Source organism: Pinus tabuliformis, chromosome 3_1 (assembly GCF_031772625.1).
Source record: "Pinus tabuliformis cultivar Carrire ecotype Pingquan chromosome 3_1, CPIR1, whole genome shotgun sequence".
Lineage (NCBI taxonomy): Eukaryota > Viridiplantae > Streptophyta > Pinopsida > Pinales > Pinaceae > Pinus > Pinus tabuliformis.
This window is the reverse complement of record NC_142301.1, coordinates 351,965,259-351,983,636: the sequence shown is the minus strand read 5'-3', so window position 1 is coordinate 351,983,636 and position 18,378 is coordinate 351,965,259.

Genomic DNA, 18,378 nt, shown 5'->3' with positions numbered 1-18,378 from the left:
TGTTGACAAGCATCCTCTTCAAACTATTTGGGCCTTCACCTCGGGCTTAAGATTTATGTTTCAGCTTGTCATTATTAGCAAAAAAAAAAAAAAACGAATATATACAATGTCATGAGAGATTGGTAATACTTCAGCAACGATAATGCTTTAGGAACCTGCCATTAACAGGCCCTCCAACATATGATCCTCCATCAATTTCCTACAGTATATAGGTGTTGTTTCCATGAAAACTAGCAACCTGAAAAGGACCCTTCCATAAATTCTCAAACTTACCATGTTTGCCCTTTTCTTCAATTCTGGCCTCCCATTTCAGCACTTTGTCTTGAATCTGAAAATTGTCTTCTTTGATCTTTTTATCAAATGTACTCTTAATTCTATTCTGAACATGTTGATGACTGTCATAGACTTCACTTCTCTTCTCTTGTAGGGCTATCAGCTGGTTGATTCTCCTCTGAATGGCATTTGATTCTTCTTTAAGGCCTTGAATTAGCTTCATTACCTGTACTCCAAGTGATGTTGGAAATATAGTTTCATCACCGTAAACTAGTTCATATGGCGAAGTCCCAATTGATCTCTTTGTACAAATCCTATCAGCCCATAAGGCATACTTCAGCTTTAAGTGCCAAGCTTTCTTGTTCTCCTGCAATACCTTTTTGATGATTCTAACAATGCTCTTATTTGATGATTCGGCGAGACCATTTCCTTGTGGATAGTAAGCAGTAGAATGTCCAAAAGTAATGTGATATTGATGACAGAAATTGATCAATTTCTTAAACTTGAAAGCTTGAGCATTATCTGTTATAATCTTCATGGGGCAGTCAAATCAAGATAATATGTTATTTTCTAAGAAAGAAATAATTACAGAATCATTGGCTTGCCTTGTTGGAATCGCCTCTATCCATTTGGTGAAGTAATCTATTACTGTAAGAATCCAATGATGCTATCTTGACGAAGGAGGATGTATCTCTCCAATAAAGTCTAGCCCCCACTGCCAAAAAGGAGATTCTACATAAATAGGGATCAAAGGTAAACGTACAAGATTCCTTCTTCCTTCAAAAATTTGGCACTCATGACATGCAACGATCTTCTTGTAGATATCCTTAAACATTGTTGGCCAAAAATATCTAGCTCTTAGGATCTTGTTTGCTGTAGCCTTCCAATAATGATGTCCTCTGCAATCTCCTTTATGAAATTCCTCAATAACTTTATCAGCTTCTTCTTCAAGGAGACAATTCAACAAAATTCCTCCTACATCTTTCCAACACAGATTTTGATCATATACAAAATATCTCAAATACTTCAGCTTAACAAACCTTTCTTTGGACATCCTTAGATTGGCGGAAGCTTCATTATGCTATAGAACAAAATCTACATCCTTATACCATTCTGAAACCAAGAATTTCTCATTAATTCGGACCAATTCTTCCTTATTTTCAGAAATTTCTAAGATTTTTGCATTCAAATTTATGTCAAGACAATCCAGATTTGACTGAATCATTTGCTTTGCCAAGCCTTGTCCCTTCACCAATTTGGTTGGTTTGATGTCTATATCATATTCTAGCAATTTGGCTATCCACTTCCCCTCTTACCATCAAGATCTGCTTGAGTTAGAATATATTTTATTACAGCACTTGGAACATATGCCACAATGTGAGAATGCAGAATATAGATTCTGAAATATTTTATAGCTTTCACCAAGGCATAAGCTTTCTTTTCTAGAATATTGTACTTCAGTTCAACATTTTCTAATGTCCTACTAAAGAAATAAATAGGTTGTTCAATACCTTTCTTTCCTTTTTGTAGCAGAACCCCAGCAATTGTATTCTCGGAAGCAAATGTAAAAATAAGAAATTCCTTGGAAAAATCTGGACTGATGAGTATCGGTGCTTGTGTAAGTGCCTTCTTGATTTCTTCAAAAGATTTCTTCACTTCAACTATCCACTTAAATTCCACTCCTTTCTTTAACATCCTTGTTATATCCTTGACAATCTCAGCAAAATTAGGAATGAAGCGCCTAACAAAATTCACTATCCCAAGAAAAGATTGAATCTCTTTCCTACTTCTTGGCAAATCTACCTTTTGAATTACATTAACTCTACTAGGATCAATCCTAATTCCTTCTTCAGAAATGATATGACCGAGTAACTTTCCGGATGTTCATGCAAAGATACTTTTAGTAGGATTAAGAGAGGTACCAAACCTTCTACATTTCAGCAGAATTTTCTCTAGGTGTTTCAAAGGGTCTTCTTCTTTCTCTGAAAATACTGTGACGTAATCAAGATAAACAACCAATGATTTATCCTTTTCTTCAGCAAAAGAAATATCCATTGCTCTTTGGAAAGATAAACAACCAATGATTTATCCTTGTGAAGGTTGTCTTCTCCTGATCATCTAAATGCACAAGAATCTGATTATACCCTGAGAAACCATCAAGCATAGACATTCTTTGTGAACCAACAATATTTTGCAGAATTGAATCCATCTTGGGAAGAGGATAGTTGTCCTTTAATGAAGCCTTATTCAAATTTCTGAAATCAATACAAATTTTTTATTTCTCCACTCTTCTTTCTAACCGGAACCAAGTTTGCAAGCCAATTTGAGAATCTGATTGGGACAATGATTTTAGCATAAAAGAGTTTCTTAATCTCCTTTTCAATCAATGGCATGAGAAGCGGATTAATTCTTCTCAATTTTTGTTTGAAAGATTTCTCATTTTCTTTAATAGGAATAGTATGTTGAATAATGAAGAGATCATACTGTTTTAAGTCAGCATAACTCCAAGAAAAAACAAAACAAATCTTTTCATCATCTCAACATATTTGACTTTCATATCAGCTAAAAGAAACTTTGAAATTTTGATCATCTTAGGTAAAGCTGAAGTACCCAGATTGCAGCTTTCTATTTCCTCTTCATCAGCTTGTATCTTTGGCGATTTGAACACATCATTTTGATCAAACAACTTCTCAAGAGGAATTAGACCCTTTGGTATTGAATTATTTTTTAATTGTAAAACTTCATAATTTTCTTTAGACTCAACAAGCATGTTTTATTGATCTACTTGAGTACTTTCAAATTCTTCTTTCAATTCAATAAAATTCTTTACCTGTTGATCATCTTCAAAGACTTGCCAATTGGTGATATTATCTGGTATATCTGGTCTATGATGAACTTCAACCTCATATCTCTCAGAAGAATGAATAGGAATGACAAATAGACTTGCTGAAACAACAAGAGAATTAGAAATGGAGTTTTCATCTCTAGTTTTGATAGTGAAAGAATATGCTTGAAAATTTCCCAACATATCTAAAACTAGATTTCTGTATGCTCTCATTCTTACATCCTTTGTTTGATAGACACCCTCAACTTGTCTAATAACCAATTCGGAATCTCCAAAGATGGAAATATTCTGAGCCTTCATTCTTACCAAAACTTCTAGGCCCAAAATGAGAGATTCGTATTCAGCCATATTATTTGTGCAATCAAAATTTAGTTTGTAAGAGTAAAACTTACTTTCATCACTTGGACTTGTGATCCAAATTCCAGCTCCTGCCCCTTCTTTTCCTGTTGATCCATCAAAGTACGAACACCACCATCCATTCATCTCTTTCTCATCTTCTTGCTGATTTTCTGAGTGTTGATTTTCTATTTTCATCTCTTCCGGTTCACTATCAACTAACTCATTAAAAAGAATGGTAGATCCAAGTTCAGTATCAAATGAATAAATAGGAAAATTCTGAGGTTTGTCTTTGCTACTTACCATATAAGCCATTCTGGTCTCCCAATACAATCTTCTTTGCTCACCAAAAACAGGAATGGTGTCATAGGTGAGGTCCATCTGCATTGTGCCTTTGATTTTTGTTGTCCATGATCTTGATAGCAACATCCCAAACTTTGGCGGAATATCTACCACAACAATGTCCATAACAATTGTCTTTGCTGGGATTTGTGTTAGACCAACAACAACACCTTTGATTAAACCAATACATTGGACTCTTTTTGAATCAAAGGAGAATAAATCCTTATATGGTCTTATTACCTATAATCCTAACCTTTCCATAATTACTTTGGGCATGAGATTATGAGAAGCCCCCAAATCCAACATAGCATTATGTAAGGTCATATCATGAATACTAATGCTTAGAAAGGAGGAAACTCCTCATTTTGATCATCTTATAACCTTGGACCCAAATATATAGCAAGATTATATTCTTGCACATTTAAGATATTATCAGCTCTTGGTTGTGAATTTAACATCTCTACAATCTTGCTTCTGTATTTATCTATCTTGAGAATCTCACTAAAAGGGACTGATATTTTAGTTTTTACAATTTCATTCTCTAGGTTGAAAATAGAAATAGATTTTTCAGCTTCTTTGATAGGAGGGGGAGGTTGAGTGTCCTTTTTACCAAGTGGAGAGTCCTCCTTACCTTCAACAACCTTTGGGGTATCCTTTTTGGCTTCAGCAGCCTTTGAAACATCTTTCTTGGGTTGTGCTTTATTTGCAATAATTGGCACATTTCTGTTTCTAAGATTGTATTGTTTTTTCATTTCAAATATAGCATGTTGATACCCTTTTAAATAATCTAAAGCTCTTCCCCTTGCTTGGTCAAACTGGACTCATCATGTTCTTCTTTAGTCAATAAAATTCCTAACATCTCCTCATTAACACAATGGATTGATTCTTCAGGAATCTCAGGATCATCTTCTTCATCAACCAAATTCTGCTAAAAAGGAGGTATCACTGGAGGATCAGGCTGTTGATTCCTATTTTCTCTTGGTCTTTGTTGGTTTTGAGGTCTCCTAAATTGAGGGTTTCTAAATTGAGGTTCCTATTGCATAGGGGGAGCAGAGGTGTTTCCAAGAGCTAACCTATCCATCAACTTCTCCATGGTTTTCATCATTGAATCTAATTTATTTTTAGGAGTTGAAGAGGAAAGTTTCTCTTCTTCTTTATATTTATCTTTTTGCATTTTTGATTTTTTGGTAGCTACCATGTTTACCTCTACCTTTATTGAATCATTCTACATATTAGCAAGTGTGGCAGACTCTCTTTCTCTTAGCAAAAGAGAAAAATCAGAATCAATTGCTTCAGCATATCTCATTTGTCCTCAGATAACTTTTCGAGGTTGCAATCTACCTTGGTGACTCCATACATTTTCAAAGTTTTAAAGGTGGCTTCGAGAAGGAGATATACACAGAGCAATCCTGACCCTAATCCACCTACTCCTGTGGAAAATCCAAACACTATTTCAAGAGGCAGTCGAAGGTTTTCAGAAATACCAGGTACTCCATCTTATTCAAAATCTTTTCTCTCTAAATTCTCAACAAGTCCTGGAGACAAAATAGTTGATGATAAAATTCATGAAGTTTTGTTTAGATCAGAGAACGAAGAAGAACAAATTTGTATTATCTTAGATTTGAAAAAGAGAGGAATTGATACCTCAGCCCTAGTATCACAAGAAGACCCTGATAGGCTGCTCATCAAGTCAATATCAATGTAACTATTTCAAACCAATATTTTGGCTGAGGCTTAGCCTCCTCAGCCTGAGAGGGCTCTCTCAAAGGTTAATGATATTGATTAAAGATATAGATAGATGGCTAACTCTATGGTTTGTGATTTTATATGTTTATAGGTTGAAAGATGGAGACTTGCTACCATTGGGCTATGGAGTCAGTGACAGAGATAAAGATAACGAACAGCTCTTCTTATAAAACTAAGGCTTGTATATACTTCAATCAAAGAGTAACACATTTAGGAAAGTCTCAATAACTTGAAGTTCATAGGAGTCAGAGCATGTGGGCATGAATTCTGAGTAATGATACATCAAGGTATTCAAAAGGAAAGTATTTAAAGTGATTCATTAGAGTTTAATACTTAAAGGAAGTCAAAGCATGAGTAACCATGAATTCAGAGTAATAAGTATTAAAACATTGAAGAAAAACGTCCAAAGATAGGACCCAAGAACTCAATTCACCATAGTTTAATACTTAAAGGAAGTCAGAGCATGTTCCTCCATGCATTCTGAGTAATAAGAATTAATACTATGGAAGTAAAACATATCAAAGATAAAAGATAAAGCTCACTGAAGTACACTAAGAATCTCAGCTTTATAAAAGTCAAACTATTTCTATATATATCAGTCCCTGCACAGCATTTACAAAAGTAGTCTTTTTCTATAACATTTTCCAACCCCTCCATAATTTGACCTCTTGCTTCATATATACATTTTGCGATAAGAATTCCCTCATCCTTCATCAAGAGAATTCAAATTTCTATGATTGACACCTATTCTAACCATAAAACAGACTATTAATTACAAGTAACAATTAACTGACTATCTTAGAGTCCTAATACAATTAGGAGTACAACTCCTTATTATGATAAAACAACGTTATCTAGGAATTAAACATTCTCTTTGACACCTATAACTCCATGAATTCAAATTCGATGAAGCCTTTAACCTCGTTGTTAGATTCCATTGGCTCATCCCTTATATGTCCTGAAAACCAAGAACCTGTTTCCTACAATGAATTTAAATAAAGCTTCGTATCTCCAAACTGGTGACACTTATGAAAATAGTGAGATAGTTTATTGTAGTTGGAGATTTTATGAATAGAAACCTCCTTCCGAATTCCAAAACGCTTTTTCATGTGGCCAGAAACTGATCTTTAAAAAGACTGCTAAAACCAGAAAACATAGTTCCTCTCAACAGTTTCATAACGAAATTTAAACCATCAATTTATCTCACCTCATGCTGAATGTGAAGAAAATGAAAATGGTTTTTGGAGATAGATATGTTAGGAAAAATAACCTCTTTCAGTTTTCCAAAATATGCTTTCATTTGCTCAAGAAACCCATTCGAAGTTGACAACTTAAAATAGAAAATAGAGTTTTTTCTGCTGAAAAAGGTTGCTTTAGTGATTTCATAGTGTAAAACAGGCTTTTTACACTGTCTGCGCTACAAAAACGTGGATTTGTAGCTAATTTCCAGATAGATACTTCTTCCCTATAGTGGTGTAAAACTACTAGTTGTTTTTGTAAGCTATACCTCTTACTCTCCCTACCTGACTGCTAATTCGTACAGAGTCATCGAACCAGCCCAACCAGCAACTAGAGCTGTATGGATTATATGTACAGAAATTAACCGTCCTAGCCCGAGCAGAGCCTGTGGGTTATCAGAATAGCGAGAAGCACTGAATGACTAGAGAACAGTTTGACCGAAAATATTGGCCAGAATTCTGTCCTTTATGCCCAGCAGAACAAGTCACTGTTGTAGACCGGTCAATTGCAACAATTCACTTATATTACCCCAAACATCGGACTGCATTTTCCAACTCAAATGGAATATTACTACCGAAATTGCATTGTACATCTAGAATAAACCAAGGAAGACATGATCCCAGGCAGATACTTGATTTTCAAAATGACTTGAGATATGACTTCTAAACACAAGGTGAGACTCTAAGACATGGAATAAGGTTGTCAAACTTTGTTTGGAAATGAAATATGACCTCAAAGACTTCTAACCCTATGACCTAACCCTTTAAGCATGAAATGACCTAGAGATCCTTTAACACCATGACTAGAAGAAGGGTTTGTGAATGAGAATGACACTATTGAGACTCTAATCCTATCAATTATCCCTTTAAGAATGTGATGACTCAAAACTTATTATAAGACCATTACTAGAAACAAGGCAAACTTTCCAAAGTTTAAAAAAAAAAAAAAGGTTGATAATAGTGGCTCCACTAGGGATAGTATGCCCTCTGTGGTATGCTAAAAACTAGTAGCTCCAGTGCTGCAATCCATTCCTTTAAAAATAAAAACTCTGAAATTCTGCCCAATCTGCTTCAAACTGTACCTAGCAAAAAATTTCTCAGTCAACCTTGAGCTTATTTGCATTTTCCTACCTACCTACCCTATTAGCTACAACCTCTATTTGTAGCTCAAGGAACATGAAACTTCGAATGAAGCCAGTCATTGATCTGATCTGACACTTGAGTCTCTTGACTGTGATTGAAGCAAAAATAAACATGATACTAAAATAACCGAGGCATCATGAGATATATCTGATCTTCATAATGCAAATATAGTTGGGAATCTGGACTATAGAACCTTTCCATGTAGCGAGCTATAGGATCAAAAAACACATGGTAAATTTGATGTTTCTTGTGATATTCCGTAGCTTTGGACAACTCATCAATACTTCGATCATCTACATAAGGCTTCAGCTGTGTGCTCTCAAACTGCTCCTCAAACTGATTTTCAAAAATAATGTATTCTTCCTCAATCCCAAAAGAGAAAGGAAGCAACACCCTCTCTTTGTATTCTTCCATAGAAATCTTTTGAAAAGTATGATCATGATCATGAAGACTATATGATTGAATTTGACCTTGTAAACCTTCAATGTCTTTCTCAATGCTCTTAGCAACTTCATCCAAAAAATTCAGCTTATATTTTGTCTTGCACTAAAATGATTTTAGATAAGAAGACAAGGAAAAATAAAAAATTTCATCTATTTCTTCATTAATATGATCATCATTCCATTGTTTGAAACCTTGAATTGAAGGAGAATTTTCCACCAACTATGTTCTATCGATCCATTCCTCCAAAAACATAAGCCAAAAGTCTGCAAATGACTTAATAGATTTGACAGGAAATATTTCAATCCATTGTTTTCATTTCCCTTGAAATGAATCATAGAACAACATAATGCAAACATCCTCATGTTTGACTCTAAGAAGCTCGATAGAATCACAAAAATTTGATATATGCTTCAAAGTTAAACTCAAAATCCTCTCCATTGAATTTTGGACCATTCCTTAAAAAATATGTATCCTTGGGAAAATGATTTGGGAAACCATGAATTTCTGGAAAATTTATACATTCATACCTTGAAACAAGAACGACAGCATCTGAGTTCTTCATAAGTTCAGTAGAATCACTATAAATCTATGAAATTTTAATTCTTCAACGATGGAGTCACCAAGGTAGTTTTGCAACCTCGAAAATATTCCTGAGCTCCTGCTACCTTCAGAAGTTCAACTTCTTGATTTCGGGAATGAGTAATCTTTAGACTCTCGGCAGATGCACCAAAATGTTATCACCAAAATAGGACCTGATAGGCTACTCATCAAGTCCATCTCAATGTAACTATTTCGAACCAATATTTTGGCTGAGGCTTAGCCTCCTCAGCCTGAGAGGGCTCTCTCAAAGGTTAATGATATTGATTAAAGATATAGATAGATGGCTAACTCTATGGTTTGTGATTTTATATGTTTATAGGTTGAAATATGGAGTCTTGCTACCATTGGGCTATGGAGTGAGTGAAGGAGATAAAGATAACAAATAGCTCTTCTTATAAAACTGAGGCTTGTATATACTTCAATCAAAGAGTAACACATTCAGGAAAGTCTCAATAACTTGAAGTTCATAGGAGTCAGAGCATGTGGGCATGAATTCTGAGTAATGATACGTCAAGGTATTCAAAAGGAAATTATTTAAAGTGATTCATCAAAATTTAATACTTAAAGGATGTCAGAGCATGAGTAACCATGAATTCTGAGTAATAAGTATTAAAACATTGAAGGAAAACATCCAAAAATAGGACCCAAGATCTCAATTCACCATAGTTTAACACGTAAAGGAAGTCAGAGCATGTTCCTCCATGAATTCTAAGTAATAAGCATTAATACTATGGAAGTAAAACATATCAAAGATAAAAGATAAAGCTCACTGAAGTACACTAAGAATCTCAACTTCAGAAAAGTCAAACTGCTTCTGAATATATCAGTCCTTGCACAACATTTACAAAAGTAGTCTTTTTCTATAACATTTTCCAACCCCTCCCTAATTCGACCTCTTACTTCATATATAGCTTTTACAATAAGGATTCCTCATCCTTCATCAAGAGAATTCAAATTTCTATGATTGACACCTATTCTAACAATAAAACAGACTATTAATTACAAGTAATAGTTAACTGACTGTCTTAGAGTCCTAATACAATTAGGAGTACAACTCCTTATTATGATAAAACAACCTTATCTAGGAATTAAACATTCTCTTTGACACCTATAACTCCATGAATTCGAATTTGATGAAGCCTTTAACCTTGTTGTTAGATTCTGTTGACTCATCCCTTATCTGTCCTGAAAACCAGGAACCTGTTTCTTGCAATTATGAATTTAAAGAAAGCCTCGTATCTCCCAACTAGTGACACTTATGAAAAAAGTGAGATAGGTTATTGTAGCTGGAGATTTTATGAAGAGAAACATCCTTCCGAATTCCAAAACACTTTTGCATGTGGCCAAAAACTGATCTTTAAAAAGACTGCTAAAACCAGAAAACAGAGTTCCTCTCAGCAGTTTCGTAATGCAATTTAAACCATCAATTTCTCCCACATCATCCTAAATTTGAAGAAACGAAATTTTTTTTTTGTAGATAGGTATGTTAGGGGAAAAAACCTCTTTCAATTTTCCAAAATATGCTTTCAGTTGCTCAAGAAACCCCTTGGAAGTTGACTACCTAAAACAAAAAACAGAGTTTTTTTTGTTGAAAAAGGCTGCTTCAGTGATTTCATAGCGCAAAACAGGTTTTCTACACTGTCTGCACTAAGAAAATGTGGATTCGTAGCTAATTTCAAATTTTTTTCAAAATGACTTGAGATATGACTTCTAAACACAAGGTGAGACTTCTAAGACATGGAATAAGGTTGTCAAACTTTGTTTGGAAATGAAATATGCCCTTAAATACTTCTAACTCTATGACCTAACCCTTTAAGCATGAAATGACCTGGAGGCCCTTTAACACCATGCCTAGAAGAAGGGTTTGTAAATGAGAATGACACTATTGAGACTCTAATCCTATCACTTATCACTTTAAGCATGCAACGACTAAAAACTTATTATAAAACCATGACTAGAAACAAGGCAAACTTTCCAAAGTTTAAAAAAAAAAATTAGGGTGATAACATGATTAATCTGAAAGACAGAATTATTATTAATAATAATGTTGAGGATGAAACACGTTAGCTGGTTTGAAACGTTGACCAAATATCCACTATGTCATTAATCCAAAGACAAACTTATATTAATAATAATGTGGTTAGTAGTAATGTTAGTGAATGATTATTAATGAACACTCAATTATAATATATAAAAATAATAATAGATTTCCCGGAATGAACTCTTACTTATTCAAAAAAGATTGAAGAACTTGCCTTGAAAAATATCAAATGATAAAAAAAGTGGGTCCGTTTTTTGTCGGACAAAAATACTTGAAGTGGTTAACATTAATTTTCAGGAATTCTTACGGCAAAACATTGGGTTTGAAAATCTCCAACAACGTTTTCTACATTTTAGAAAATAATTGTAAATAAAAATAAAATGATACAAAATCATGATTAAAATCATTATAATCATTAAAAAATTGAAGTATAACATCTTGAAATGAAATGAGATTGGTTCTAAATAAAGAAATAGAAAATTAACTACAATATATTAAAACAAAAATAAAAATAATAATGTTGTTAGTGAATGATTATTAATGAACCCTTAATTATGAAATTGTAAAATAATAATAAAGTTTCCCGAAAGAAATTTTCCTTATTCAAAAATCATGAAAGAACTCGTCTCTCAAAAATATATGGGTTCACTTTTTTATCTGACAAAAATACTTGAAGTGATCTACTTTTTATTTCACTCTTCAAGAAAAAGAAAATTAGTATTAAACTAAGAGGAATTGGTCCACTTGATTTTTAAGGAATTTTGAGGAAACAACCTTGGGTTGAAAATCTCTGACAATTTTTTCTACATTTTAGAAAAAAGGTAAATAAAAACACATTTTAAAATAAATATATAAAAAAATTGTCCACTTTTTGTCAGGTCTCCAAACATTCACATAATAATAATTAGTAAAACAATAAACTTTTGAATTTCTACATATATAAACTACATTGTATTAGTAGTATTATTAATGCTTTTAACATATTTAATTTAATGTCCTTTACAACAAAGGGTACTTGATATCAAAAGGATATTCATTTATTGATAGTATGCATTGCCCTGCTATACACACTGATTACCTTTATCATAACTACACTGTGAAATAGGTTTAATTCTAATTCGATGTATTTTGCCATCTGAGGCGGGTGCATACCTCTGGAGTCTCTTTATCATAACTACATTGTGAAATAGGTTTAATTTTAATTCGATGTATTTTTCCATTTGAGGTGGGAGCAGGACTCTGGAGTCTTCCATCTGCTCTCCAGCTATAGACTTCTCCTAAAGATGCCAAAGTTCCTCCCAACCATGAGACTCGCTTTCAGGGAAAAGTCTCCCCCGTAGCAGTTATTCACATGTAGGTGAAATAGGTTTAATTTTAAATCGATGTATTTAGCCATTTGAGGTGGGAGCAGGACTCTAGATTCTTCCATCTGCTCTCTAGCTATAGACTTCTCCTAAATATGCCACATTTCCTCCCAACAATGAGACTCGCTTTCAGGCCAAAGTCTCCCCCCTAGCTATTATTCACATGTAGGATGTTTCCTATAAGAATATCACTCTTATATGCAACAAATATCTTTCCTCAACCAGACTTACCTTTTGGAGCTTTTATTCACATGTAGGATGTTTCCTATAAGACTACCAATCTTGTATGTCACAATTATTTGACCTTAACTAGACTTACCTTTTGGATCAGCCACAACTATCTAGCCTTAACTAGACTTACCTTTTGGTTCCGACTTACCTTTTGGTGCTTCTATTCACATCTAGGATGTTTCCTATATAATATTATCAGTCTTGTATGTCACAACTATCTGGCCTTAACCAGACTTACCTTTTGGATCCGCCACAACTACCTGGCCTTAATTAGACTTACCTTTTGGATCTGCTTGACATATCAGCACAGAAACCTCTCATTTTTTTCTCCTTTCTTCATCTCAGGTACCAATAACGGAAACCTTTCCTTTCTTTCTCCTCTCTTCATCTCAGGTACCAATACCCTCTTGATCTTCTTCCTTAGAATAAATCTTCAAGGAAGTAGTTACGGAAACTGCCTATCCTAACTACTTGACATATGAGAATTATATGATTGCCACCATCAAGACATTTTCCTAATGCCAAATTTAATCAAAGTAATAAATTGATAAACTTAAATAGTAATGTTCACTTTGTTTACTACAGTAATTAAATATTTACAATTATTGGAGACATCATACTTTTCAATCAACTTGAAATAATAATAATAAAATTATAACCTATTAAGGAAAATCATTATAAATAAAAATAAAATGATAAAAAATCATGATTAAAATCATTATAATCATTAAAAAAATTGAATTATAACCTCTTGAAATGAAATGAGACTAGTTCTAAATAAAGAAATAGAAAATTAACAGCAATATATTAAAATAAAAATAAAAATAATAATGTTGTTGTGATGACCCCGAGAATATGTAAATATTTAAATTTCACTACCGTAAAAGACTGGATTAAGAATGACATTGGAAGACTATTTTATTGTCTGTTTTTTTTTTTTAAAAGATCCTAAGAGTATTTCTTTTATTTTACATGTGCATTAAAATATTTTAATAAAGAATACTCATGATAAGTGTTGGCAACTCTTGGGAGGAAAGTCGGTTATTGGAACTGATTTTAACCACCTTCCCTAACTGGAAAAGCTTCCAGGGAAAAAGGGAGAGGATGGCAAAAATCAGCACTATAGAGACAGGCAGAGGAAAAAAAAAAACAAAGAGTGAATGAAAGACTACATCTAGTAAGGACCAGATAGTCGAGCACACAGTGCAACCTTGCTGAGGATAGTGATCCGGCAAGAGGAATGCAAGGGGGGAGGCTCTGGTCTCGAAGGACGAGTCTCACGGATGGGCGGCTAGATAATTATGCACAGGCTTGCGTGCAGGTGATCTACTAAGGGACTTAAGGGCTGGCTGAGGCCAGGTAAGTAAGACTGAAACCCTCAAATCTCTGCAAGTATCTGCAAGTCATTTAAGTTAAACCCTATAAATATTTGTAATGCATAGGATATAATTGTTGCTTTAAAATATCATTGCTACTTCCTAATTGCACACTAGCTAGATAGCAGATGTTAGTCTTTAAGTATAGGAGCCTACGCCTTGTTCCAGACAGAGACCCGAACGGTTAAGCTTCGGTCTCACTGCCAAATGACAGGAGCAAGGGTAAGAACAAAACCCTGGTTGTAGCAGACCAATCGCAACACTACTATTCCGAGTAGTTGGGAAAAGCAGAGAGAGAATCTTGCCGAATTACAAGTTACAGGTATGAAAAACAAGGAAGTGAGACAATAATCTCCATAACTCAATTCTATTACTAGGAAAGATCAGTGGTCTTTCGAGGGTGGCATTAAGCTCATGATATAGAATAATTATAGAAAGGGTAAGGGGAGACAAGCCCTCCGAGTCGGGCAACCCCTGCAATACAAGACAACCCTGCAATGAGATTTTAATAAAGAAGTAACTAACATATAGTGAATACCGGGAGTGCCTCGGTACACCTCTGCAAACTGCAACCCCATAGAACGTGTATCAAAGAATAATGTGTTAACAATACCAAGATTAATGTGATAATAATACGAATGCTGATGTGTTAACAGTATCAATGTATAATTCATTAACAAACAGAACCCCAAACATAAAACCCAGCAGCATTAGGCTGTCATCCGCAGGGTTAAAGTAACAACAAATGGTAAAGTAACTAAACTATAAACAAGAGAAATACATTTGGCTCTTGGTAAGAGCGGAATGTCACACCATTCCCGTCCACAGAGTAATCATAGGGCCGGACAACCGAGGCTGCATACTCTGCCAGTGGACAACCATAGAATATCCATGCAAGAACCGTAATGGGAGTTGCAACTTCATGCATTAGAATGTACATAAAACTTCTACCATGTATCAAAAGCATAACCACAGTATAAATATTAACCAGAACATTATATGGAAAGTTTACACAGCCTTTGGCCAACAGAACCATATCATTCTTGACGCAAAAGAAATCTCCTAGCCGACATGAAACAGTGGTGGAGATTTAAAGTCAATTGATTAAAAAACCATACGGTCGTAACAGTTCACAATAAAGAAAACCAACAGGGTCTGTAGCCCCAATATCTGTAACATATCATTAGAAAAGGAATTAAAAAAAAAAGGGGCCTGAAGCCCCAACATCTATAAACCACACGGTCGTGGCCGGAGTACCATTCGATATACAACATTAACATAACAGTTCAAATTACAAATGGTTAAAATGCGAATACAGTTTCCACTTTCTGGAGGAATCTCTAGCCTTAACCATGGAAAGCGCCAGGGTTTCAACGGAACCCATGGCCAACACAAGGGTAGGCTCGGAATAGTACAGTGGGGAGCCTCTTGTTGCCACCTGTGACCAACCACGGTGAGGTAAGGTTGGGCTACGGCTCGGCGCAGGGGAGACCCACTGCGGGTAGACCAAATAAAGAGGAAGAAATGTAACCCAAATCGCATACCATGCAACCGGGAGAAACGCACCTGGTATACAGCCGGGAGCACCATAGCCTTCGAAGGAGGGCCTCCTCATCTGAACGAACTTCGAACCAGTTCTACTGCATGCAGACACCATGGCAAGGAAAAATTAGCACCGCCACATGAAGCAAGATAATCATCTACCCGAAAGCAAAAGAACAACAGAAAAAAAGAGCCGGTAGGTTACAATCCGTGACATAACTCTAGAGTTCAGTAGTATATGTTTATATATAATGAACGGACAGATGATCGGCGCAAGATTACTCGCTCGACGGAGGAATGAGCGCTCATCGCATGAGGAATTTACCAGAAGAGCTCAGACTGGAACAAGGTGGCGCGGAGCAGAGCAAAGGGGCGTCGAGCTTCACAATAACCCGATTAATCGAGAAGGGAAAGTCATATACCATCCAAACCTCGGCTATGACATCTGGAGGCGTCTCCACCCTCGGATCCATCCCGGGCCATCCACACCCTTGATCATGGCGGTAAAGAGTTAGGCGGGGACTTAACGCCAGCCCACTCCCTTCACGTGATCGAGCCGGCGTGTTTAATGCCGTGCCCACCTGTCATTACAATGGAATGCCAGTGGATGCCTCGGGTTGTCAACTCTGATAACACCCAAGGTTCATAGGGCGGCCCAATTTTAATAAAGCAATCAACCAAATCGCTCAAGGGTCCTTGCCACCCTAGGTTTATGAAAACCATAATCGTTGATAAATTAATTTCCCAGCAATCATTTGTGTAAACAATATATGTTCATATACATTACAACATATAAATCCATATGTGGGTAAGTCAACGAACAGTGAGGCGTTCATACCAGAAACCATAACGAGTAATAGAATATTAAATACGATTAACAATAAAAAATAAAAATAAAAATCGGGTACGTGACAAATTGGTATCAGAGCAGAGGTTCCCATACTGTGACCTCTCGGACGAGCTTAAACATGTTAATTGTGGAAGTAATCATAGTATTTGATTATTTTTTTTCTTGACTAAAATGTGCAAAGTAACTCACTGTGTCAAATATTCCCCTGATTTTATACAAGGCAAAAAATGGAAGAAGAATAACAGAAGAAAATAGATAGTAACAGTAATATTCAGCGAGCTAGCAGCGCTCCGCACAGGTCCACGGCCGAACAGGGACCTGCAACAAATCCTAGAGATAACCCAGAGCTGTGGGTACAGCTTGGTGAGGAGACACGAAGCACGAACCTGGCTATATTGGAGACAGTCCAGGACCTGAAAAATGAGATGGCTCGGTTGCGGGAGGATAATGCATGATTGACAATGGAGCAAGAAATAATTTTAAAAAGTCTGTCTGAAAGACAGAACCCGCCGTTAGCCAATCCCAGTGCAGAACAACAGAGGATGATGGAGGAACAACACTACCAAGTGGAACCTGAAAATTCGGAGGAAGGAGAGGATCAATCTGGCAATGCATCTGAACAGCAGACCTCAAAACGTCAAAGAGTGGAATTACAGGGAGAATTCCGGAACATCAAACCCCCACACTTTGATGGGGAACAAGAGGAAGCAGCTGAAGCATGGTTAATTAACATGAACAAATATTTCCAGCTATATGAATATGACCATAACCTGAAGGCACGATTGGCTATCTTTCAGTTACAAGGAAAAGCAACCCTGTGGTGGGAGGAGGTTAAAATCGTTAAAGGGGTAAGTGAACGAACCATAACATGGGAAAAGTTCCAGAAATATTTTAAAGAAATATATTTGACAGAGCGCTTTTATGATGAAAAGGCAAAGGAATTCCACGATCTGCGATTAGGACAACAGACTATGGATGAGTTTATTAACCATTTTACCTCTGTGCTTCACTATGTGCCCTACATTAAGGAAGAAAAATCCAAGGTGAAAATATTTGTTAGTAGTTTACCCATGTATATGAGAGAAAGGATTGAATTTGACAATCCTAGAACAATGGATGAAGCTATTCGCAAGGCCAGAATCTGTTATCAGCAGAACAAACAGAAAGGGGACGTTTCCAATAGGAATTGGAGTGAGAAAAAGAGTAGTAAAACTGCTGGAAACAGTAAAGGAGGCCAAGGCAGCGGAATTAAAGGAAGAAGTAAAGGGCAGAACAGCAGAATAGCACCAAGAGGTTCGTTCAGATCCAAGACAATCGGTGAAACCATAATGAGCGAACAATCTGCCAAGCTGGACAACGAAGGAATAACCAGACCCCCAGTGCAGTGCTGGGGTTGTGGCGGACCTCACTATGTGAAGAACTGTCCGCAACGGAAGGGAACTGATCAGATATCCCAGATTCATGAGGCATCAACCATCGGCGATGTGGGATGAAGCGTGCCAAGGATTAACGCAGCTCTGGACGACCGCCAGGCAGAGTACCAGCCCACCATGGTAGAATTTGAAGGTAAAATTTTAGACTTTTCTATCACTGTTCTAATTGATCTAGGAGCCACTTTAAGTTATATTAGCCCAAAGATAGTTGAAAAGTGTAAATTACAACCTGAAAAATTCAGGAACCCTTGGCTGGTACATCTAGCTACGGGGGCTAAGAGGCGAGTAATGGCGAAGGTTAATAACTGACCCTTAACAATAGCAGGGCAGCCAGTGGTAGCAGATCTGAATATGCTTCCACTTGGTTCATATGACATCCTAATCGAGATGGATTGGCTAGAGAAGCACTGGGTGTTAGTGAACTGCAAGACAAAAACCATTCATTACAAGGATGATGTTGGAAAGGAACAAGAGATGCAAGGGATTAAACGACCAGTGCAGGTCCGGCCAATCACTACATCCTAGCTAGCTAAGTGCATCAAAAAAGGATGCCAGATATATGCCATTCAGGTGG